Source organism: Tachyglossus aculeatus, chromosome 21 (assembly GCF_015852505.1).
Source record: "Tachyglossus aculeatus isolate mTacAcu1 chromosome 21, mTacAcu1.pri, whole genome shotgun sequence".
Lineage (NCBI taxonomy): Eukaryota > Metazoa > Chordata > Mammalia > Monotremata > Tachyglossidae > Tachyglossus > Tachyglossus aculeatus.
In genome coordinates, this window is record NC_052086.1 from 74743264 (window position 1) to 74768963 (window position 25700).

Below are 25700 nucleotides of genomic sequence, written 5' to 3' on the forward strand. Positions count from 1 at the left end.
TCATGCTGCTTCTCTACTGATTATATTTTATTCAATTGTATTTATTGAGCACTTACTGTGTGCAGAGCACTAGGCTCTGTTATAGCAGGTTAGAGCATGCCTAAATCACCCAAATTAATTATGGAATTTGTTAAGCACTTCCTATGTGCCAGGCACTGTACTAAGCACTGGAGGGAATACAAGAATTGCGTTAGACATAGTCCTTGTTTCACATGGGGCTCACAGACTCAATCCCTATTTTACAGATGAGGTAACTGAGGGCCAGAGAAGTGAAGTGACTTACCCAAGGTCACACAGCAGACAAGTGGTGGAGATGGAATTAGAACTCATGACCTTCTGACTCCCAGATGTAGGATGACTGTTGGAACACCTGTTGGCTGGAGGGACATTTGTGCAGGAGAAAATCCTTCTGAGCATTCACTGGGGAACTGACCTTTCATTTCCTATCAATGACCTTTACTGAGCACTTACTATATTCAGAGCACTGTACTAAGTGTTTGAGAGAGTATACTATAACAGAGTTGGTGGACATTTTCAGTCAGTCAGTTAATCGTATTTATCAAACACTTACTGAGTGCAGAGCACTGTATTAAGAACTTGGGAGCATATAAAATAGCAATATTCATTGTCATATTTACTGAGCGCTTATTGTGTGCAGAGAAGCAGCATGGTTCAGTGGAAAGAGCACAGGCTTGGGAGTCAGAGGTCATGGATTCAAATCCCAGCTCCTCCAATTGTCAGCTGTGTGACTTTGGGCATGTCACTTAACTTCTCTGTGCCTCAGTTACCTCATCTGTAAAATGGGGATAAAGACTATGAGCCCCCGTGGGACAACCTGATCGCCTTGTAACCTCCCCAGTGCTTAGAACAGTGTTTGCACATAGTAAGTGCTTAATAAATGCCATTATTATTATTATTATTATTATTATTATTATTACTGCATTTACTAAGTCATGGGAGCTTTAGGGATCCTTATTGGGAGGCCAAGACACTTAAAAACAGATAGAGTCAGGAATCTCCTTAAGACACTAAGCCAGTGACTTTCTGTTACTGATGCCTAATTGTTGTGAAATATATTCACATTCAGAAGCAGAGAATAGGTAGTAGAGAGTCTGAGGTAGGGTGGATAATGGCCTGGTCAAAAAAGTTTGTAGAGTGGTAGCTACTTTATTTATCTTCAAGCCTGAACTAATATCCTGTCGAGAAGAATCAGTTCTTACATTTCATCTTGTCTTCTGTAATGATGCATTTAAAGACCTGAACTGGATCCTGCTGATTAAAAATGTTTTGCACACAGTAAGCACTAAATAAATACGATTGAATGAATGAATGAACAAATGGTGGTGGAGATTTGCAAGTTGAATACTTGGATGCTTAAGTAATAAAAATTAACCCACCAAAATATCACGGTATGGTCAGATTGATAGATAAACCATTTTTAATGGTATTTGTTAAGCACTTACTATGAGACAGGCCCTGTACTAAGCACTAAGAAGATACAAGTTAATCAGTTTGGACGCAGTACCTATCCCATATAGGGCTCACAGTCTTAATCCTTATGTTACAGAAAAGGTAAAGGTAAACTGAGGCATAGAGAAGTAAAGTGACTTGCCAAGGTCATACAGCAGACAAGTGGCAGAGCTGGAATTAGAACCCAGGTCCTCTGACTCCCAGGCTCGCTTTGTGACCGACTCCCATTTAATTAATTATGGTGTTTGTTAAGTGCTTACTGTATGCCAGGCACTGTTCTAAGCGCTGGGGTGGATACAAGAAGTAAATCGGGTTGGACACAGCCCCTGTCCCATGTGGGACTCACAATCTTGAGAAACAGTGTGGCTAAATGGAAAGAGCACGGGCTTTGGAATCTGAGGACATGGGTTCAAATCCCAGCTCCACCACTTATCAGCTGTGTAACTTTGAGCAAGTCACAACTTCTGTGGGCCACAGTTACCTCATCTGTAAATTGGGGATTAAGACTGTGAGCCCCCGTGAGACAACCTGGTTACCTTGTAACCTCTCCTAGCGCTTAGAGCAGTGCTTCACACATAGTAAGTGCTTAATAAATACCATCATTATTATTATTATTACTAAGCACTTGGGAGAGTACAATATAACAGTGTAACAGACAAACTCCCTGCCCACAACAAGTTTATATTTTCCCTTCCCACTAGGAGATTAGAGGCTATGGTGTTGGGGGCAGGGGAGAGTTTAAAAAAAAAATTTTGTTTATATGCATAAGTGCTGTGGGGCTGAATACCAAATGCGTGGGGGACACCGAAGTGAGAGGGAACAGGGGAAATGAGAGCTTTGTCGGAGAAGGCCTCTTGGAGGAGATGTGATTTTAAGAAGACTTTGAAGCTGGGGAGAGTGCTCATCTGTCGGATATGAAGTGGGAGGAGTTCCAGGCCAGAGGCAGGATACAGGATACAGGGAGGCTCTCTTCCTCCCTTCAAGGCCCTACTGAGAGCTCACCTCCTCCAGGAGGCCTTCCCAGACTGAGCCCTCTCCTTCCTCTCCCCCTCATCCCCCTCTCCATCCCCCCATCTTACCTCCTTCCCTTCCCCACGGCACCTGTATATATGTTTGTACATATTTATTACTCTATTTATTTTACTTGTATGTATCTATTCTATTTATTTTATTTTGTTAATATGTTTGGTTTTGTTCTGTATCTCCCCCTTCTAGACTGTGAGCCCACTTTTGGGTAGGGACTGTCTCTATATGTTGCCAACTTGTACTTCCCAAGCGCTTAGTACAGTACTCTGCACACAGTAAGCGCTCAATAAATATGATTGATTGATTGATTCCCTGACTAAGCCCCCCTTTCCACTTCTCCCACTCCCTTCTGCATGGCCCTGACTTGCTCCCTTTGTTCTTCCCCACCACAGCCCCAAAGCACTTTTGTACATATCTGTAATTTATTTATTTACAATACTATCTGTCCCCACCCCCAACTCCCAGACTGTAAGCACGTTGTGGGCAGGTAATGTGTCTCATTGTTGTAGTGTACTCTCACAAGTGTTTAGTACAGTGCTTAGTAAGTACTCAAATAAGATCGAATGATTCAATGAATGATTGAATGAATATAGGGAGGGATTTGTCTCAAAGAAATGTCAGTCACAGTGGTATATTTGAGCCACCCATCCCCATGCCTGCAACACAATGGTTCCCTCAACACAATTTCCCCTAGAATATGGGACATTTCAAGAACACAACTTAAAGCACAGACATGTTCACAGAAACAGCCTCTCCCTTGCAATGATCAGTCGAATCTGTAGGTGGCAACATTCATCTTTCTATTCTTAGTCTTCCCCAACCAGAGAAGCGGATCTCAGTCCAAAAGCAAACTTCGCAGAATCGTCCAGCGTTTGGTAAAAATAAACTGAGCTGCAAAATGGAATGCACAAAAATAATAGTTATAAACAGACACAAAAGTAATAAATTGAGGACTTCATTGCCAATCTTTCCTCCCCAGAGAGATTTTCCAGGCAGGAAGTAGTCGCTTCCCCCTCTTTGCAGTCCTTTCCCTGTGGTTGGAAGAAGTTGCATAACTAACCCTTCCTTCACTGAAGCATTTTTCACTTCTGGGTTTTATCCCTGGAGCAGGAACTGGAAAAGTTTCTCTTCTCCCCATTTCTCTTCCAGTCCACTCTTTCCCAAAGTTGATCTCAGTTCCTGTCAGAAACGTTTCTTTCAGGCCTCTGACGCATTTTGGTCAAGCGTCAATTAAAGAACAGAAAACTGCTACAATAGGGAGGGTTTTTAATGGCATTTGAGTGCTTATTATGTGCAGAGCACTGTGCTAAGCACCTGGTATAATTCAATACAACAGGATTAGCAGACATTTTCCCTGCCTGTAACCAGCTTACAGTCTAGAGGGGGAGAGGGACGTTAATATGAATTAAGTATAATGTATAATTATATTTGCTTGATTAGGTTTATCTGGAGGGAATTACTGAGAAGATCTGAGGGTGAGAGCTCTCCAACCGTGGCTCCACTCAGCACCCTTTCTCCTCTCCCCTCTGCCATCGTTCTAGGTTGAGCGTCAGTCCTAGGTTTTCTGAGGACATCTGGGGATTCATTCCTCTGGCCAAATGAGGATGCTGTAGCGTGGGAGTCATTCCATCTCAGTGCCCAGGAAGCTCTTTTCAGTTACTATGAGGGTGCTCTCTCCCACTTCAAAACTATTTTTTTATGTTATTTGTTAAGCACTATGTGCTAGGCACCGTACTAAGCGCTGGGGTAGATACAAGGTTGGACACAGTCCATGTTCCACATGGGTTCACGTTCTTAATCCCCATTTTACAGATGAGGTAACAGGTACGGAGAAGTGAAGCGACTTCAAGTGAAGTCAAGTGGCGGAGCCAGGATTAGAATCCAGGTCCTTCTTGCTCCCAGGCCTGTGGTCTATCCACTAGGCCACTCTACTTCTCCACGCCTTACTGAAGGCACATCTCATCCAAGAGGCCTTCCCTGGCTAAACCGTCCTTTCCTTTTCTCCCACTCCCGATCGCATGACCCTGATTTGCTCCCTCTATCCCCGTCTCATCCCCGCAGCACTTGTGTACAGAGCCGTAATTTACTAATATTAATGTCCGTCTCCCCCTCTAGACTGTAAGCTTATTGTGTGCAGGGAATGTGTCTTATGTTGTCATATTTTACTCTCCCAAGCGCTTTTGATATGGGTCTGCTTTGTGACTTTGGGTGAGTCTCAACCTCTCTATGCCTCAGTTTTCTCATCTGCAAAATGGGGATGAGATAACATTCTCACACCTTTTTAGACTGTGGAGCTCTGTGTGGGTCAGGGACAGGGTTGGGTATATCTTGCAAGTACACCAGTGCTTAGCACATAGTAGGTGCTTAATAAAGGCAATAATACTAACAATGGAAGGGGACTGAGTGTAAGAGCTTTTTCTAAATGCTAAGAGAACTAGAAGGAGAACAAGATACGAAATAGCACATGCATCAATCCAATAGGTACCTAAGCACTTATGTATATATACATTTTCAATTACTTATTCTATTGCCTCATCCTGACATATTTGTGATACTACTTAATTTATCCTTGTTCTTCCTCATGCTCTTGCCCCTGCTTTTTAAAAATGCTATTTCTTAAACACTTACTATGTGCCCTGCAGTATATTAAGCACTGAGGTAGATAAATGATAATAATAATAATAATAATGATGGCATTTATTAAGCACTTACTATGTGCCAAGCACTGTCCTAAGCACTGGGGAGGTTACAATGTGAACAGATTGTCCCACAGGGGGCTCACCGTCTTAATCCCCATTTGACAGAAGAGGTAACTGAGGTACAGAGAAGCTAAGTGACTTGCCCAAGGTCACACAGCTGGCAATTGGCAGCGTTGGGATTTGAACCCAAGACCTCTGACTCCAAAGCCCGTGCACTTTCCACTAAGCCATATTGCTTCTCTATCAGGTTGGACACAGTCTATGTCCCATATGAGGCTCACAGACTTAATCCCCATTTTACAGATGAAGTAACAGAAGCACAGAGACATTAAGTGACTTGCCCAAGGTCACAGAGCAGGCAAGTGGAGGAGCTGGAATTACAACCAGATCCTCTGACTCCCACTTGGAAGTGATTGAAATCATGCACTTAGAGAGACCCAAATTGAATCAAAAGATTCTTCCCCCAAACCTCTCAATTCTGACTCACTCTGTTCAAGAGGAACTATATATAGGAAAGATATGGACAAGGGGAAGGCTGTATGGGTGAGAGATGGGCCCCTGTCATCAATCATACTTATTGAGCACTTACTATGTGCTGAGCACTGTGCTAATAGCCTGGGAGACTGCAAAACAACAGTTGACAATCACGTTCCCTGCCTATTTTTCCTCCAAGTCAGCCATTTTGCATGTCCAGTGGCCCCTGACTCAGGTCTGGGGAGGATTGCGGGGATGACAATCCCGGGGGGCACTCTGTATAATAATGATGGTATTTGTTTATCTCTTACTATGTGCCAAACACTGTTCTAAGCATCGGGGTAGATCCAAGGTAATCAGGCTGGCCCACGTCGGGCTCACACTCAATCCCCATTTTATAGATGAGATAAATGAGGCACAGAGAAGTTAAGTGGCTTTTTTAAGGTCACACAGCAGACAAGTGGCTGAGGCAGAATTAGAACCCACATCCTCTGACTACCAAGCCCATGCTCTTTCCACTAAACCACGCAGCTGCTTCGGTACTCTCGTGTGCTCATTGTCTCAGCATCCGTCAAGCTCTCAGGGTGGCATTTCTCTCACTTCCCAGGGGATTTCATCCTTCCACACTGTGAGAAGCTGAACAGCTTCCCCTGGAGAATGGAGCTCAATTACGGAAGAAGCAGTAGTGGGCTGGGCCAGAAACAATCCCTACTGGAAATTCACTCTCCCGTCCCCGGAGACCCAAGGCCCATCTTTTACAATCCACTCCTCCGTCTGCCCAGCCTCACTCCTGTCCCAGGGCTGTTGTTTCCGTGAAGATTTCCCCCTGGGAAGCTGGAAGATGGTTCTGGGTCTAAAGAGGACCGGCTATTTCCCCATCACTTGCTTATCAGCTGCTTCCATTGCCTGGCTCAAAAGCAAATGTTTGCATTTCACCTGCTGGCACCCTTCCTCAGACTCTGTAAATGCTCCATTAACGTAATGGGGACCAGTGCCCTAATTCATTAAACGTTGCAACCAAATAAATCACTGGGGAATCACCTAATTCTTTTCAATAGCAAACTACATATCCCTTCAACTTCTTCCTCTAGCCCTGCCATTTTCCTAATGTCCTGGAAGGTCCTGGCCAGTGGTCAGGGAGGATTCCATACTGGTGGGCAACTTGACCTATTGTAACATACGTTCTTGGATTTGATCCCTTTATTTAGCCCTCCATATCTGTAAATTACATAACTGTAATTTATTTATAGTAATGTCTGTTTCCCCCTCTAGACTGTAAACTTGTTGTGGGCAGGGAATGTGTCTATCACCTCTGTTATACTGTACTCTCCCAAGTGCTTAGAACAGCACTCTGCACACAGTAAGCTGTGGGCTTGTCTGCTGTGTGACCTTGGGGAAGTCACTTCACTTCTTTGGACCTCAGTTACCTTATCTGTAAAATGGGGATTGAGACTATGAGATCCAGGTGGGACAGGGACTGTGTCCAACCCAATTTGCTTGTATCCACTCCAGCTCTTGGTACAATCCCAGACTGAGCCTCCTCCTTCCTCTCCCCCTCCTCCCCCTCCCCATCCCCCCCCCTTACCACCTACCCCTCCCCACAGCACCTGTATATATGTATATATGTTTGTACATATTAATTACTCTATTTTACTTGTACATATTTATTCTATTTATTTTATTTTGTTAATATGTTTTGTTTTGTTGTCTGTCTCCCCTGTCTAGACTGTGAGCCCGCTGTTGGGTAGGGACCGTCTCTATATGTTGCCAACTTGTACTTCCCAAGTGCTTAGTACAGTGCTCCATACACAGTAAGCACTCAATAAATACGATTGAATGAATGAATGCCTGGCACAAAGTGCTTAACAAAAACGGTTATTATTATTAGTAAGCACTCAATACAATTGATTGATTGATTCCTCCACATCTCCCTTGTGCCTTGGACCTGTCTCTAGTCAGAGTTCAGGGAGAAGAACTTTGCCTGTCTCCAGCAAGGCAGATGTTTTCCATCTGGGTATTCCAATGCAGGAATCTCACCCAGTTGTTAACACTTGAGAGTTTAGTGCATAGGGGTAAATGTCCCCCTAGACTGTAAGCTGCTTTTGGGATGGAATTGGGTCTTCCAATTTTGTTATACTGTAATCACAATCACTGTGGTATTTGTTGAACATTTACTATGTGCCAGGCACTTTTTTAAGCACTGGGTGGATCCAAACAAATTGGATTGGACACAGCCCCCATCCTACATGGGGCTCACTGTCTTAATCCTCATTTTACAGATGAGGTAACAGACCCAGAGAAGTGAAATTACTTGCCCAAGGTCACACAGAAAACAAGTGGCAGAGTAGGGATTAGAATATATGATGGTATTTGTTAAGTGCTTACTATGTGCCACACACTGTTCTAAGCGCTGGGGTAGATATAAGGTCATCAGGTTGTCCCACATGGGGCTCACAGTCTTAACCCCCATTTTATAGATGAGAGAACTGAGGCACAGAGAAGTTAAGTGGCTTAGCCAAAGTCATATAGCAGACAAGTGGTGAAGCCGGGATTAGAACTCATGTCCTCTGACTCCCAAACCCATTGTCTTTCCACTAGGTCACGCTGCTTCTCATTGTACTCTCCCTAAAACTGGGTACAGTGCTCCACACACAGTAAGTGCTCAATAAATATGACCGATGGATTAATTGGCAGGGGTGGCAAGAGCCAGGTGCCAGCAGATCTAAGCAGAAAAAAATTCTCACCACCCACCCCCAAGATTTTGATGGCCGTAATAGGTCTTTGCTATTTACCTCTTTTTTTCCACCTTTCTAGACTGTGAAATCTGCCTACCTTGAAGTGCTGACATTTCAGATTGGGTGCCAGATGTATAAATACATTGGACCTGACCCGGCAGAGGCTAAATGAAAAGGCCATTGCTAGAGTTCTGATAAATCATTCAAAGAGTGGTAGCTGAAAGACTGTCCAACAAAGCCCCTCTCATCTGCTATGGAAGACACCATTCCAGTGCTGGAGTCCACAAGGAATCCAGCTTGGCTGGAGAAGCAGCAGGGTCTAGAGGATAGAGCACGGGCTTGGGAGTCAAAAGGACCTAAGTACTAATCCTGGCTCCACCACTTGTCTGCTGTGTGACTTTGGGCAAGTCATTTCACTTTTCTGGGCCTCAGTTACCTCATCTGGAAAATAGGGATGGAGATGGTGAGCCCCATGAGGGTCGGGGACTGTGTCCAACCTGACAGGCCTGGATCTACTCCAGAGCTTAGAATAGTGCCTGGCATATAGTAAGTGCTTAATGAATGACATTTTTTTTTAAAAAAAGACAAGATTGGCAAAATGTTCCTCTGTGGAAGGCTCATATGAGAAACAGCTTGGCATTGCGGATACAGCAGGAGCCTGGGAGGTTGTGGGTTCTAATCTTGGGCTCTGCTAGCAGTCTGCTCTGGGCAAGTCACTTCATTCCTTTGTGCCTCAGTTCCCTCTTCTTTAAAATGGGGATTGAGACTGTGAGCCCCAAGTGGGACAGGGACTGTGTTGAACCCGACTTGCTTGAATCCATCCCAGCACTTAGTACTTAGTACAGTGCCTGGCACGCAGTAAGTGCTTAACAAGTGCCATAATTATTATCCATGCATCCATCATTGAATCTATCAGAACCCAGAGCAGCAGTCTTGTTCAGAAATATTTAATAAAATAATATTTGGATACGGAAGGAACCATTAGACAATTCAGGATGTGGGACTACAGAAATTGTGATATTTTGATAGTACTAATAATTGTGATATTTGCTACATGCTTAATAAGGGCTAAGTAAACACTGTACTAAACACTGGGTAGATCCAAGATAATCACATCTCACTAGAGGTTCACAGTTTATATAGGAAAGAGTAACTTACTGTATCACCCTTTCAGAGGAGATAGGATGGGAGGATAAGAACTGGGAGTCAAGTGGGCTGGCTACTTTGGCCTGGCTGGGTTCTGGGGGTGCTATTCCCAAATAAGTATGGCTCAAACTGGGAAATAGATTGGGCTAAGACTTTGTTGAACCTGATCACTGCAGAGAACTAGAGCTGAAGGGAAAGGCAGTGTGGACTTCATCTCCCTCCTGTGTTCTAAAAGCAGGACTTACTTTAATCCTGTTAGTGCCAAAGGAGAGAGAATAGAAAATTCTTAGAACTCACCCAATGCTGCAAAGTCTGCCTGAGGTTCAGCCCAGCACTCTACCTCTCTAGAGGGAGGCGGGAGTGTAGAACTCAGAGGCTAAACACTCCTGGCTTAAGTCATTGATCTGTTCTCCTCATTGGGTAGAAATTGTGATCATCAATCGATCAACCAATTAATCAAAAGTATTCATTGAGCTCTTATTGGGTGCACTTGAGAGAGCACATTAGAGTTAACAGATGCCCCTAAAGGAGGTTACAATCTGGTGGGTTAAGTAGACATTAAAATACATTACAGGTGGGGTAGAAACCAAGTCTAAAGATCTGCCTCTAAGTGCAGAGTGGGAATGTGGTCAGCTCCTAAGTGCTTATGGTCTTAGGTGCATAGGCACCACAGAAAGAAATCAATCAACCTTACTTAATGAGAACTTACTATATGCAGAGCACTGTACACTTTGGACAGTACAATATAACAGAGTTAGTAGATATGTTCCCTGCCCACAGTGACTTTGAGCCCCTTGCAGGACTGGGACTATTTCTAAACTAATTAACTTATATCTACCCCAGCACTTAGTGTTTGACCTGTACTAAGTGCTTGACAGATACCATGAAAAAAATGAGCTTACAGTCTAGGGGAAAGATAAAAGGGGGCGGGGATGAGACCTTAATCAGGGAAAGTTTCCTGGAGGAGATATGTATGATTTTAGTACAGCTATTAAGATGCTGAAAGGAGAGCTATCTCCTGATTTCTGCTAGCCAGGTGGGGTCTGTCGTTAAGTAGTGTCTCTCTTCAGTCCCCTGCTCCACATATTATTTGAGATAGGTTTCCAGGGGGCCTGCAGGGATTATGGGCAGGGGAGGTAGGCCTGGGGGGATGTCTCACTGGGTAACAGTGGGGAGCCCCAAGACACATACGCCTGGTAGAACTCAGTGTGGCCTAGTGGTAAGAGCTCAGGCCTGCTGTGTGACTTCAGGCAAGTCATTTAGCCTCTGTAATTTATTTATTTATTTTAATATCTGTCTCCCCCTCTAGACCATAAACTCCTTGTGGGCAGGGAATGCTTCTGCTTATTGTTATATTGTATTCTCCGCAGCACTTAGTACATTGCTCTGTACACAGTAAGCACTCTATAAATACCATTGACTGACTGCCTGGTAAATATTTGATCTACCCCCCTGAAGCAAATGTGTCTCAATTTAATTTTAGGAGAGAGGCTGCTGGGCTAAATTGCTTCTGTCCATTCTTCTCAACTGTGTTGCCTAATGAGGTTGCCTTGGGATGAATGTGCTTTGATCTTGGAAGAATGGCTGTATTTTTGGCAATCTTTATTCTCTAGTTCTTCCACCCACCCTGTTACAGGATCCCACAGTGTGGCCTACTGGATGGAGCACGGGCCTGGGAGTCAGAAGGACTTGTGTTCTAATCCAGCCTCTGCTACTTGTCTACTGTGTGACTTTGGGCAAGTCACTTTACTTCTCTGTGCCTCAGTTACCTCAACTGTAAAATGGAGATTAAGACTGAGAACCTCATTTGGGACATGGGCTGCGACCTACTCGATTAAATTGTATCTACTCCAGAAGTTAGAACAGAGCTTGCCATATAGTAAGCACTTAATAGTAATAATAATTATTATTATTATTTCAGCTCACCATGCAACAGCTGTTTGGCGATCTTACTGTTACCATCAATAGCATTTATTAAGCACTTACTATCAATCAGTCGTATTTATTGAGCGCTTACTGTGTGCAGAGCACTGTACTAAGCACTTGGGAAGTACAAGTTGGCAACACATAGAGACAGTCCCTACCCAACAGTGGGCTCACAGTCTATGTGTGGAGCACTGTACTAAGCGCTTGGGAGAGTACGACAGAGTTGGTAGACACGTTCTCTGCCCACAATGAGTTTACAGTCTAGAGGTGGAGCTAGACATTGATATAAATAATGTTGTCCATTCTCCTGAAATGCCCTGACCAGTGAATTTGACGTGATGAGCATTGCTCTGATGCTGGCAGACTGACTATGATCCTGAACATCATTACTGTTGATTCTCTCATCATGTGATGATATGATCCTCCCCATCAAGAGTCAGGACCATATTTAATTTCCACATGGATGTTTAAACTCGTTGTGGGCAGGGATTGTGTCTGTTTTTGCTATATTGTACTCTTCCAAGTGATTAATACAGTGCACTGCACACAGTAAATACCATTACTACTCTATCTAGACATCCAGGTCTCATAACCATAAAGGATGACGGACCCCATATTCATCCCAGTAAATACCATTACTACTCTATCTAGACATCCAGGTCTCATAACCATAAAGGATGACGGACCCCATATTCATCTCCTGGATCTTTGGTTGGGTATTGTTATATTGTCCTCTTCCAAGTGCTTAGTGCAGTATTCTGGACCCAGTAACTGCTTAATAAATACAATTGAATGAATGAATGAGGGAAAGAGTCTGATTCTCAATTGCCAGGTTTGTGCCTTGTCTTCAGATAGTCTTCTGGTGAAACAACCCAAATACTTGACCTGGATAGTCATTAGGCAATGGGAAAAACAATCAAAAGGCAATTATTGTTTTCTTGTGTGGATTAATTTATCTCTGCAACTGCGAGGCCTAGTGGAAAGAGCATAGGCTTCAAAGTCAGAGGACCTGGGTTCTAATCTCAGCTCCGCCAATTGCTTTCTGTGGGATCTTGGGAAAGTTACTTCACTTCGCTGTCTCCATTTCCTCAAATGTAAAATGGGTATTAAATACCTGTTCTCCCTACTACATAAACAGTGAGCCCCATGTGGGACAGTGACTATGTCCAACCTGATTAACTTGTACCCACTCCAATGCTTAGAACAGTGCTTGACACATAGTAAGCACTTAACAAATATAACCATGATAATAACAATCAATTGTATTTATTAAGTGCTTAGTTCTACTACTATTAATAATAATAACAGTATTTGTTAAATGCTTCCTATGTGCCAGGCATTGTACTAAGTGCTGGGATTGATAGAAGCAAATCAAGTTGGATGCAGTTTCTGTTCCACAAGGGTGCAGTCTTAACCCTCATTTTACAGATGAGTGAACTGATGCATAGAGAAGTGAAGTGACTTGCCCAAAGTCACAGAGCAGGCAAGTGGCAGAACCTGGATTAGAACCCATGACCTTCTGATTCCCAGGCCTGTGCTCTATCCACTAAGCCATGCTGCTTCTACTGCTACTACTACTACTACTTCTAATAATAGTTATAACTGATTCCCTCAGTGATGAGTGGCTTTCCTCGGTCCTTGCCCTTTCACTCCCTCCAGCTCGAATTCGGGGCCCCTCTCTCTTAATAATTATAATGTTGGTATTAGTTAAGTGGTTACTATGTGCAAAGCACTGTTCTAAGTGCTGGGGGGGAACACGAGGAGATGAGGTTGTCCCATGTGGGGCTCACAGTCTTAATCCCAATTTTACAGATGAGGGAACTGAGGCACAGAGAAGTGAAGTGACTTGCCCAAGGTCACAAAGCAGATTTTGTAGGCAGGGAATGAATCTACCAACTCTGTTGTATTGTACTTTCCCCAGTGGTTAGTTCAGTGTTCTGCAAACAGTAAGTGCTCAAAAAATATGATCGATTGGTGATTTAGGGCAGGATGATTTGGCTGCTATATATGGAGCAATTTTCTTGGCCCAGGAGTATCTCTGTTCCCTGGATTCAATCAGCTCAGAATCACTGGCCTGTAGTAACTCCACAAAGAAGAGGATTAAAAATGGTTTTAGATTAAAAAAAAAAAACTTTTCCAAGAACAAGTGAAGAAAATACCATCAATATTTAACTTTTCCAGTTGAAAGAACCAACAAAACCATTTGGGGGATATACAGAAGGGCCCCTCCCTTCCCTCAGGTTCCTTCTGGCAGATTCATCCAGGTCTGAGAAGGATGGAAAGAAGATTCTGCAGGGGAGAGAGGATGGGGTGAAAAATTGTTGGCCAGGAAACAGCTTCACTTCCGAGCCTGTTGGTCATTATTTTTTAATACCTGATGATCCCATGATTCGCCTCCTCCTCCTCCCTGTCTCCTGTGCTTAGCCCAGCTCAGAATCAGCTCATTGTTCCATTCTCTGGTGGAGTTAGGATTTTATAGCACGTTCTGAGCAGTTCGAAGTCTCAAAATGAAGAAATTTCAAACCCCAAGTGCAATGGCCTGGAAATTTGGCACATTCTAGACTGGCTTCATTTTCCGCTGCATTAATATTAGTACGAGGCCTCTGGCTATTGCAGCTCATGTCTGAGCATGGCAAATAGAAAATCCTCCCCTAAAGGAGAGTCACCTGTTGCCAGCCAGGAGCCAGGAGGGGCTCTGAACTTGCAGTCCTGCGATTTTTAAAAATTGTAGCATTGCAGCTTTTCCCTCACCTTGGGAGCCCGTGGAGACTAAGCAGGTGTCAGTGTGGGACCATTTATTGCTACCTGCCCAGTGGACTTGCCTTGGTGCCAATGGGATATTCTGTTAGCTCCCAAGGTGGAAAAGATGGCCAGGCACAGAATTCTCCCAGAGGTGCCTGGGGCAGGAAGACAGATGCTAGGATTTTTACCTCAGGTAATGAGAGACCCAGGGCCTGGGGTGGGTCCCACCCATTCAGCTTTCCTCTCTGATAAGTGATCTCTGCCAGACTCCCCAGGATCACGAAGCCAAGGGGAAGATTGTATGATACCTCACCAGCTGGACCCGAAGCTTGCCCGGAGGGCTTCATGGACAAGAAAGGCCCTGAGAAGCCCTTCCAATCTTAAGCACCTGGCAGGGAAACTTTATTCAACTTTATTCAGAGAAGCAGCATGGTGTAGTGATAGAGCATGGGCCTGGGACTCAGAAGGTCGTTAATTTCTGAAAAGACTCAGTCTCTCAACTCAACAGTTTTTCCTCAGACTCTAAAAAACAGCTGCTAGAGGTGATTCTGTTGAAATCTTTCTATTCCTGAATTTAGTAAGTAGCCTATGAAGAGGCCAGTGTAGCTTGACCATTCATTGAAACCATGAACTACTTAATTTGCCAATTTTTTGAATGGTAATTTTGAAGCACTTACTATATGTTAGGCACTGTGCCAAGTGCTGAGGTAGATACAAGCTAATCAGGTTAGATACAGTCCACGTCCTACATGGGGCTCACAGTCTTAATCCCCATTTTACATTCATTCATTCATTCATTCATATTTATTGAGTGCTTACTGTGTGCACAGCAGTATGCTGAGCACTTGGAAAGTACAATTTAGTAATGCAAAGAGACAATCCCTGCCCACACCGGGCTTAAAGTGAAGAAGGGGGACAGATGAGGTAACTGAGGCCCAGGAAAGTTAAATAACTTGCCCAAGGTCACACATGAGACAAGTGGTGGAGCTGGCATTAGAACCTAGTTATTCCTGACTTCTGAGTCTGTGCTCTATGAAGAACAGGTCTTTCCTTGAGAACTTCTTCCTTTCTTTGCTTCTCTCTTCTCCTGTCAATCCTCTTCTCCTTCATTTGCCTTTGAGTCAACTGTGGGCTTCTATGGCTTGCCCCTGGAGTCTGCAGCAGCAGCAAGGGAGAGAGTCGAGAGTGGAGACTCAAGTTTACTGTGTGGAAGGAGACAATGGTAAAACACTTCCATATTTTTACCAAGAAAACTATGGTTACACCACCAGAACGATTGCAGATGGAGAGCGGGGCGTTCCGGGGGAGACATGTTCATAGTGTTGCTATGGGTTGGAAACGACTCAACAGCAAAAGACAAGACTGCTGATGTAATAATAATAATAGTAATAATAATAATAATACTGGTGGTATTTATTGAGTGCTTATTATTTGCCAAGTATTGTGCTAGATTCAGGTTAATTAGATCAGACCCAGTCCCTATCCCTCATGGAGTTCACAGTCTAAGGGGGAGAGGGAACAGTAATTTGAAGCTCATTTTACTGAGGAAGCTCTGGCACAGAGAAGTAAAATGACTTGTGCAAGGTGATACAGCAGGTAGTCAGGTCTAGTTAATTTTAATGTTTGTCTCCCTGTTTAGTCTGCAAGATCCTTGTGGGCAGGGAATCTTGTCTATCTGACCTTCTGTATAGTATTCTCGCAAGTGCTAAGTTCAGAGCTCTGCATTCATTCATTCAATCAATCATATTTACTACTACTACTACTAATAATAATGACATTTATTAAGCGCTTACTATGTGCAAAGCACTGTTCTAAGCACTAGAGAGGTTACAAGGTGATCAGGTTGTCCCAGGGGGGCTCACAGTCTTCATCCCCATTTTACAGATGAGGGAACTGAGGCACAGAGAAGTGAAGTGAATTGCCCAAAGTCACACAGCTGACAATTGGTAGAGCTGGGATTTGAACCCATAACCTCTGACTCCAAAGCCCGGGCTCTTTCCACTGAGCCACACTGCTTCTCCAAGCGCTTAATGCCTGGAGAGCACTGTACTAAGCACTTGGGTTAGCACAATGTAACAATAAACAGACACATTCCTTGCTCACAATGAGGATACAGACTAGAGGGGGAGACAGACATTAATAGAAATAAATAAATTACAGATAGGGATGTAAGTGTTGTGGAGCTGGGAGGGGAGATGAATAAATTGACCAAGTCAGGGAGATGCAGAAGGGAGAGGGAGAAGAGAAAAGGAGGGCTTAGTCAGGGAAGGCCTCTTGGAGGAGATGTGGCTTTAATAAGGCTTTGAAGAGCGGGGAGAGTGATTGTTGGATCTGAGGAGAGAGGGCATTCCAAGACAGAGACAGAATGTGGGCGAGGGGTTGGTGGCAAGATAGATGAGATAGAGGTACAGTGAGAAGGTTGGCATTAGAAGAGCAAGTAAGCACTCAATAAATACCATTGATTGACTAGAACTTAAGGTTATTGATTCAGCCCCTTGCTCTTTCCACTAGGCTATGCTTTGGCTTTAGTTTCATCATCAGAGACAGACCATTGGGTTTGGTGGCCTGATCCACTATAGCAATTTTCACGTTCTTATGATTTTAATGCTCCTCTTGGGACAGTAGAACACAAATATGCTATCTGTTATCCTTCCCCATAAACCATGTTGACAACTCCATTCTGTGAAGGTATTTGAACTGCCATATAAGCATATTTAGGAAAAGAAAATCTCTCTGGAAATCAATCGTGAAACTTAGCTTTAAGAATGGCACCTTAGACAATCCCATATGAGGGAGTAAAACCAAATCAAATTTAGGAGACTGAAGTAGCTGACCATGAAGATATTCAGTGAAGCTTCTCTCGGGTCATGGGAATTGCAGATGAAGCAAAGAATGATTTCTTAGTGCAATTCAAATTTGAGTTTTAAAGGCCATCCGGGAGGAAGAGTTTCTCCCCTTTACATTGTGATCTTCTTGTGGGCAGGGAATGTGTCTACCAAGCCTAGAGAACCAGAGTGGCCTAGTTGATACAATATTATACTCTCCCAGCACTTAGTACAGTGCTCTGCACACAGTAAGCGCTCAATAAATATGATTGAATGAATGAATATAGGCCTTGGAGTCAGAAGGACCTAGGTTCTAATTCCAGCTTCACCACTTGTCTGCTGTGTGACCTTGGGCAAGTCACTTAACTTTTTTTGCCTCGGTTACCTCATCTGTAAAATAGGATTAAGACCGTGAGCCCCATGTGGGACATGGACTGTGTCCAACCTGATTAGCTTGTATTGACCACACACGCACACTCACACATACAGACAGTACCAGGCACACACCACAATTTCCTTCATGCACTAACACCAACACACATACACACACACAAACCATATAACTCCAATCTCTCTACCAACTCCCAGCCACACACCCACCCTGACCAGCACATCTTCCTCAACTAAACCCACTCCCACAGCTCCAAACCACCCTCTCCACACTCATACCCACACCTCCATTCATTCATTCATTCAATCGCATTTATTGAGCACTTACTGTATGCAGAGCACTGTACTAAGCGCTTGGGAAGTACAAGTTGGCAACATATAGAGACGGTCCCTACCTAACAATGGGCTCACACACACCTTCCTCCTCCAACTTCAGAAACCCTCCCTTCCATGTTCAGTCTGTCCCCCATGTTGTTATTTTTAATGGTATTTGTTAAGTGCTTACTATGTGCCAGGCCCCATACGAAGTGCTGAGGTAGATACAAGATAATCGGGTTGGACACAGTCTTAATCCCCATTTAAAGATGAGGGAACCCGTGACACACAGAAATGAAGTGACTTGCCCAAGTTCACACAGCAGACAAGTGCTGGAGCTGGGATTAGAACTCAGGTTCTTCTGACTTCTAGTCCTGTGCTCTATCCACTAGGCTATGATGCTTCTCCATACATGCCTCTTACCACCAAGACAGACGGAGGAGGCTGGTGACTCTGATCTTCTCAATGGATAGAAGATAGAAGATGGTAGAGTAATGCTGGCCTGCCACTGACTGCATATTTGGGAAGAGGAGGGATATGGGGGAGGAGTGTCCACTGAGCATATTTGCCCCAGGACCAAGAATGGTGGGGAGAGAAACAGGCTGAAGCAGTTTCATCATTGACACTAGAAGTATTGAGAGAGAGGGAGTTTGCTGAGGAGAAAAGTCTGGACATAAGTGAAAGGAAGGGGCCAGACAAGAGCTAGGAGTGGAAGCAGAATAATAATAATAATAACAACAACAACAACAATAATAATAATAATAATAATAATAGTAATAACAATCTTATGCTGTCGAGTCATCTCCAACCCATAGTGACTCCTGGACACATCTCTTTTAATAGCATTTGTTAAGTGCTTACTAGGTGTGAAGCGCTGCTTTAATTTATGGTGGTAGATGCAAGTTAATCACGTTAAAAATCAATTAATCAATAGTATTTATTGAGTACTTACTGTGTGCAGAGCACTGTACTAAGTGTTGGGAGAGTATAATATACCAATACAAGAGACTCAGTCCCTGTCCCTGCCCCGGTAAATCTAGACTGGAATTGCCCTGCCAGGGCCTAGGAAGAGGCTTAGCAGGTTGAAGAGTGCCGGGCAGGCTGAAGGTTGGGAGTTTTATTATTATTATTATTATTAGTAGTAGTAGTCATAGTAGTAGTAAAGTTAGTAATAATAGTAGTAGTAGAAGTATGAGAAGCAGCATGGCCTAGTGGATAGAGGACAGGTGTGGGAGACAGAAGGACCTGGGTTTTAATTCCAGCTCTGCCACTTGTCTGCTGTGTGACTTCGAATAAATCACTTAATTTCTCTGTGCCTCAGTTCTGTAAAATGGAGATTAAGACTGTGAGTCTCATGTAAGACGGGGACTGTGTCCAATCTGATTAGCTTGTAGCTACTCAGCAGTGTGGCTCAGTGGAAAGAGCACGGGCTTTGGAGTCAGAGGTCATGGGTTCAAATCCCAGCTCCGCCAATTGTCAGCTTTGTGACTTTGGGCAAGTCACTTATAACTCCTCTGTGTCTCAGTTCCCTCATCTGCAAAATGGGGATTAAGACTGTGAGCCCCCTGTGGGACAACCTGATCACCTTGCAACCTCCCCAGTGCTTAGAATAGAGCTTTGCACATAGTAAGAGCTTAATAAATGCCATGATTATTATTATTATTATTGTTATTACTCCAGTGCTTAGAACATCGCCTGGCACATACTAAGTGCTTAACAAATCCCCAATTATAATAATAATATTATATTATATATTATAAATAATAACAATTATTATTAGTAGTATTGTATCTATTAAGCACTTACTAGACAGTGAGACACCCCCACCCCAGACATACACACAAGAACCCTTTAGACTGTAAGTTCACTGTGGGCAAGGAACGTGTCTACCAACTCTATAATATTGTTATATTGTAGTTTCCCAAGCACTTAGTAGTGCTCTACATATAGTAAGCACTCAATAAATACCATTGAAAAATTGATAGATGACAATCACTGCTCTAAAGTTTGGTGATAGATACATAGATAGATAGATAATCAAGTGGAGGACAGTCCCTGTTCCACATGGGGCTCACAGTCTAAGTAGAAGGGAATAGGATTTCATTGTCATTTTACGGATGAGGAAACTGAGGCCTGGAAAAGTTAAGAACAGAAAAGTTAAGTGCAGAAAAGCACAGGAACAGAAAAATTAAGAACAGTTAAGCACAGAAAAGAGAAGCAGTGTGGCTTAGTGGAAAGAGCTTGGGCTTGAGAGTCAGAGGTCATGGGTTCTAATCCCAGCTCCGTCCACTAGTAGGCTGTGTGACTTTGGGCAAGTTACTTTACTTCTCTGTCCCTCAGTGCCTCATCTGTAAAATGGGGATTAAGACTGTGAGCCCCAGCTGGGACAACCTGATAACCTTGTATCTCCCCCAGTGCTTAGAACAGTGCTTGGCACATAGTAAGTGCTTAACAAATACCAACGTCATTATTATTAATCAATCGATCACATTTTTTGAGCTCTTGCTGTGTTTAGAGCATGGTACTAAGCAGTGGAGAGAATACAATATTACAGAGTTGGTAGAATGTTCCCTACCCATTATGAGCTTAAATTAAATGACTTTCCCAAGGTCACCCAGCGGACAAGGGGCAGAGCTGGGATTAGAATCCAGGTTCTTGAACTCCCAGGCCTGTGTGCCAGTGATGGAGACAAGCTGGGGGTGGGACCAGGCCAGGTTTGAAGCAGGGTTGAAAGCTGGACAGACAATGGAGGTTCCACTACATCCTGGCAGAAATTGCTTACTGGAGATTTGTGAGTCACTTGATTGGTGCTTGACTTTCCGTATTCATTCATTCAGTCATATTTATTGGGCACTTACGGTGTGCAGAGCACTGTACTAAGCGCTTGGGAAGTACAAGTCGGCAACACATAGAGACGGTCCCTACCCAACAGCGGGCTCACAGTCTAGAAGGGGGAGACAGACAACAAAACAAAACATATTAACAAAATAAAATAAATAGAATAAATATGTCTGCCTGGTGAAGAAGCCTTCCCCACTGCCATCCCCTTCTCCTTCTCTGGCTTGAGATTCCTAGCCCCCACTATACCCCTATCTCAGACTGCTACCGTCTCTCCAGCTATGGATGGAATTGGGGTTGGAGGTGGTAGTAGCCTCCTCCTCAGTCTCCGCCACTGCTAGAACTTACACTACTACTACTACTACTACTACTACTACTACTACTACTACTACTACTACTACTACTACAACTACTACTAGCAATAATTGTGGTATTCGTTAAGTAATTAATGAATTATTTGTTAATTACTTACTCTGAGCCAAGCAGTGTACTAAGAACTAGGGTAGATACAAAACAATCAGGTCCCACATGGGGCTTCTTGTTTAAGTAATAATAATAATAACGATGATGGCATTTATTAAGCACTTACTATGTGCAAAGCAGTGTTCTAAGTGCCGGGGAGGTTACAAGGTGATCAGGTTGTCCCACGGGGGGCTCAAGTCACTTCACTTCTCTGGGCCTCAGTTCCCTCATCTGTCAAATGGGGATTAAGACTGTGAGCCCCACATGGGACAACTTGATCACCTTGTATCCTCCCCAGTGCTTAGAACAGTGCTTTGCACATAGTAATAAATACCAAAATTATTATTATTATAATTATTATTAATCCCCATTTTACAGATGAGGGAACTGAGGCACAGAGAAGTTAAGTGACTTGCCCAAAGTCACACAGCTGACAATTGGCAGAGCTGGGATTTGAACCCATGACCTCTGACTCCAAAGCCCGTGCTCTTTCCACTAAGTAGGAAGGAGGACAGGGATTAAATCCTAATTTTGCAGAGGAGTAAACTGAGGCACAGAGAAATGAAGTGACTTGTCCAAGATCACCCAGCAGACAAGTGGCGGAGTCTAGGTGAGGACCTGAGTCCTCTGACTGCAGGCCAGGGCTCTTTCTACTAGGCGCTGCTGCTTTGTAAATCAATGTATTTAAAAGGAATAGCTTTGAAAGTTAGTTCCTGTTAAATACATTTACATATTTTAACAGTTGTAATAATATATGGAGTGAGCTGCTTCTTGGTAATTTTTCTTGTGAAATAAGAGGAAGTGATTCCACTGATTGGCCTAGTGGAAAGAGCATGAACATGGGAGTTAGAGGATCTGGGTTCTAAGCCCCACTCTGCTACTTACCTGCTGTTTGACCTTGGCAAAGTCATTTAACTTCTTTGTGCCTCAGCGTCCTCATCTGTAAAATGGGGATTCATTACCTGGTCTCCTTCAAACTTAGACTGTGAACACCATGTGGGAGTTGTATATGATTTAATTATCTTTTATCTAGCCCAGCACTTATTACAGTGCTTGGCACATACTAAACTCTTAGCCAATACTATCATCACTTTGTTGCCTTTTTAATAGGATTCAGAGCATAAACTCTCAGGAACTATTTTGGAAATGATCTCTCAGAAGGCTAAATATACAACTAAGGGAATGGGTAGCTTTTGTAGTTTTGGGGTTTATTGGTGTTGAAATAAGTAAAGCCAATATTCGTTGTCAGGATCAAAACTGAAAGGGAAAAGAAAAACAGAGAGAAGTAATATGATCTAGTAGTTAAAGCATGGATCTGAGAATCAGAAAACCTGGGTGCTAATTCTGACTCTGCCACTTGCCTGCTGGGTGACCTTGAACAAGTCCCTTCACTTCCCTGTGCCTCACTTACCTCATCTGTAAAATGGGGACTAAGACTGGGAGGCCAATGTGGGACAGGGACTCTGTCCAACCTGCATCCACCCAAGTGCTTAATACAGTGCCTGACATATAGTAAACTCTTAACAAATACTGATGAAAGAAATCAGGAGAGTGAAAGAAAAAATTGGTTCCATTCAAAATAGAGTCTCCACAGAGGACTAAATACTTCTATAATTCAATTAGTTAACATCCATTGTCCAGATTGCCACTAATTTCATTTCTTCTGGCTGCCATCTGGTCAAAGACACCCACTCTTTGCATTAAGAGACTTCAGGGAGAAATGGCATATGTATATTCAATAGAGAAAATAAAGGAGAATGAAGTTTATTTTTTATGGTATTTATTAAGCACTGACTATGTGCCAGGCACTGTTCTAAATGCTGGGGTAGATACAACTAATCAGGTTGGACACAGTCCATGTCCCATCTGGGGCTCACAGTCTTAATCCTCATTTTACAGATGAGGGAACTGAGGCACAGAGAAGTGAATGGACTTGCCCAAGGTCACACAGCAGACAAGTGGCAGAGTTGGAATTAGAACCCAGGTACTTCTGACTTCCAGGCCTGTGCTCTACTCAGTAGGCCACACTACTTCTTTATAACACAAATTTCTTTCAGTTTATCATTCATTCAATCATATTTTTTGAGTACTTACTGTGTGCAGAGCACTGTACTAAGCGCTTATCAGAGCCAAATGTAAACTCCAAAGAGCTTGAGGAAGTGAAATCTGATGGGAAGATTCACCAAGGATGTGCTCTTCAGAACAAGGTCAAGTGAAGATGGAGTTCTCTGAAATGGACTCAACCATCATGGCTACCTACCTGAGCAGAAACATGTAGAATTCCAGAATCAGGTGCTTGAAAGGAAGGTTTCTTGTTGTGCTGTGGTTTCTCTTGTTATTTTCAGTGCCAACTGCTGGTTTTCGATTTTCCTCTTGTCCCACGATCCTTTTGGAGCTTCTAGAATTTGTTGACATCATCAGCATGAACATACCTATACCATTTAAGAATGGCATAATGTGTTTAATTAAGTGATCAATCAATAGTTTTTATTGAGTGCTTACTCTGTTCAGGACATCCTACTGAGCCCTTGGGATTATGCAGGCAGTTAGTGCACACAATCCTGGCCTTCAAGGAGCTTACATTCAAGCAGGGGAGAGAAACCCCAAAATAAATTGTAGGTAGGGGAAAGCAACTAAGTAGAAACATGCGTATGTAAGTGCTGTGTGGAGGGGGGGGGTGCTTTAATGAAGTGTGAAGGGGTGGGTCCAGAGGGCCATTTGTTCTGACCTCATGACTGCTCATATGGGAACCTCTTGGATACTGTACTGAAGTGACAATCATTCAGTTGGTCCAGGGCAAAAAGCAGGTTCCTGGGAATCAGGACACCTGGTTTTCAGGTCCGGTTAAACCTGGTGACCACACCCTCATTGATCAAGGTTTCTGGTTTAAGGCCCACATACGGCATTTTGAGAAGTGAACAGGCTCAGGAGGAGTCCTGAGAAACAGCTGCCTAATAATTATGGTAATTATTATTCACTTACTATAGGCCAAGCATTGCACTAAGCACTGGGGTGGTTACAAGATAATCAGGTTGGACACAGTCCCTGTCCCACATGGGACTCACCATCTAAGTAGGAGGGAGCAGGATTTAATCCTCATTTACAGATGAGGAATGACTAGCCCAAGATTACACAGCAGACAAATGGCGATGCTGCAATTAGAATACAGATCCTCCAACTCCCAGGCCTGTGCCCTTCCCACTAGGCCATGCTGTTTCTTAAGGCTACCACAGGTAGTGAAGACTGTCTTGGTTACCAAGTCAATGACAATAAGCACTTGCTGGGTGAGGCCACAGCATAACATTTGCAGTATGCTACGACTAGTGAAATGACTAGCCCAAGATTACACAGCAGACAAATGGCGATGCTGCAATTAGAATACAGATCCTCCAACTCCCAGGCCTGTGCCCTTCCCACTAGGCCATGCTGTTTCTTAAGGCTACCACAGGTAGTGAAGACTGCCTTGGTTACCAAGTCAATGACAATAAGCACTTGCTGGGTGAGGCCACAGCATAACATCTGCAGTATGCTACGACGATCACTTTGGCTTTAAGTGGGGACTGAATGAAAACAACTGTGTTTTCCCTTCACAGTAAGTGGCACACTGTGCTGCCCTGCTTCTCCCTTGTTACAATGTGTACCCCAGCCTCAGGAACATGAATGATGGGAATGAGAAAGTGCAAGAGGCAGACCCCAGAAACCAGGGTCACTAATAATCAATTCTTCCACCCAGGTACTAGGTCTTGAAATAGGGCCATTGCCTGTCTATGCTTAAATCAATCAATCAATACATCAGTCATGTTTCTTGAGCGCTTATTGTGTGTGGAGCACTGTACTAAGGTTCCTGGGAGACTGTGATCTCAGGGATGACCCGTGAATTGAAGAATAAGTTCGCTGTGATCAGGGAATGTATCTGCTTATTGTTGTATTGTACTGCCCCCAGTGCTTAGTACAACACTCTCCACACAGTAAGTGCTCAATAAAATACCTGACCCCCTGATGTATTTCTGGATGCATATCTTTCAGCAACTGCTGCAGAGGAAATAGCTGCTTTTCTCAGGACCACCCCTCTCCAGCTTTTGAGATGAAGGGAGGATTTGGGTGGGGGGGATATTCCAGGCACTCTGCTAGAACCGACTTAAAAGCTCCTTGGGCTCCTTTGAAATCAAATCCTTTGTTTTCTTGTTCTTTCTATTTGGGGGAGATCAAAGCACTGATGTTGCAATACTCTTTGACAGTGAATTTAATCGGAAGAAATGAACTTTATTTCCCCTGCCATAACTCTCTAAGGATTCCTTTCCACTTCAAATCACTTATGGTCTTGCCACCCCTTAGTCCCCAAACTTCAAGGACCCTTGGGATTCCCACAAGTTAACCGAGATTCTCTTTGATTCCCGCACTGGGAGGTGGTGGTCACTGAGAGTGAAAACCAAGGGGTCAGGACCCGGAAGAGGAATTCAGTGGTGGATTTAGGGACTTGACTGGGGCTGGGGTGAAATTCAATGGTGGAAATGGTGGTGAATCCCAATGCAGCCAAAAGGCAGAGCTGGTGGGTGGAGAAAGAGAACAGGGGGCCTGATGATACAAAAACAGGTAAGTCCCTGGAGAGACACTGGCAGCAGAGGTGCACAAGACCATTATAGTCATATTGG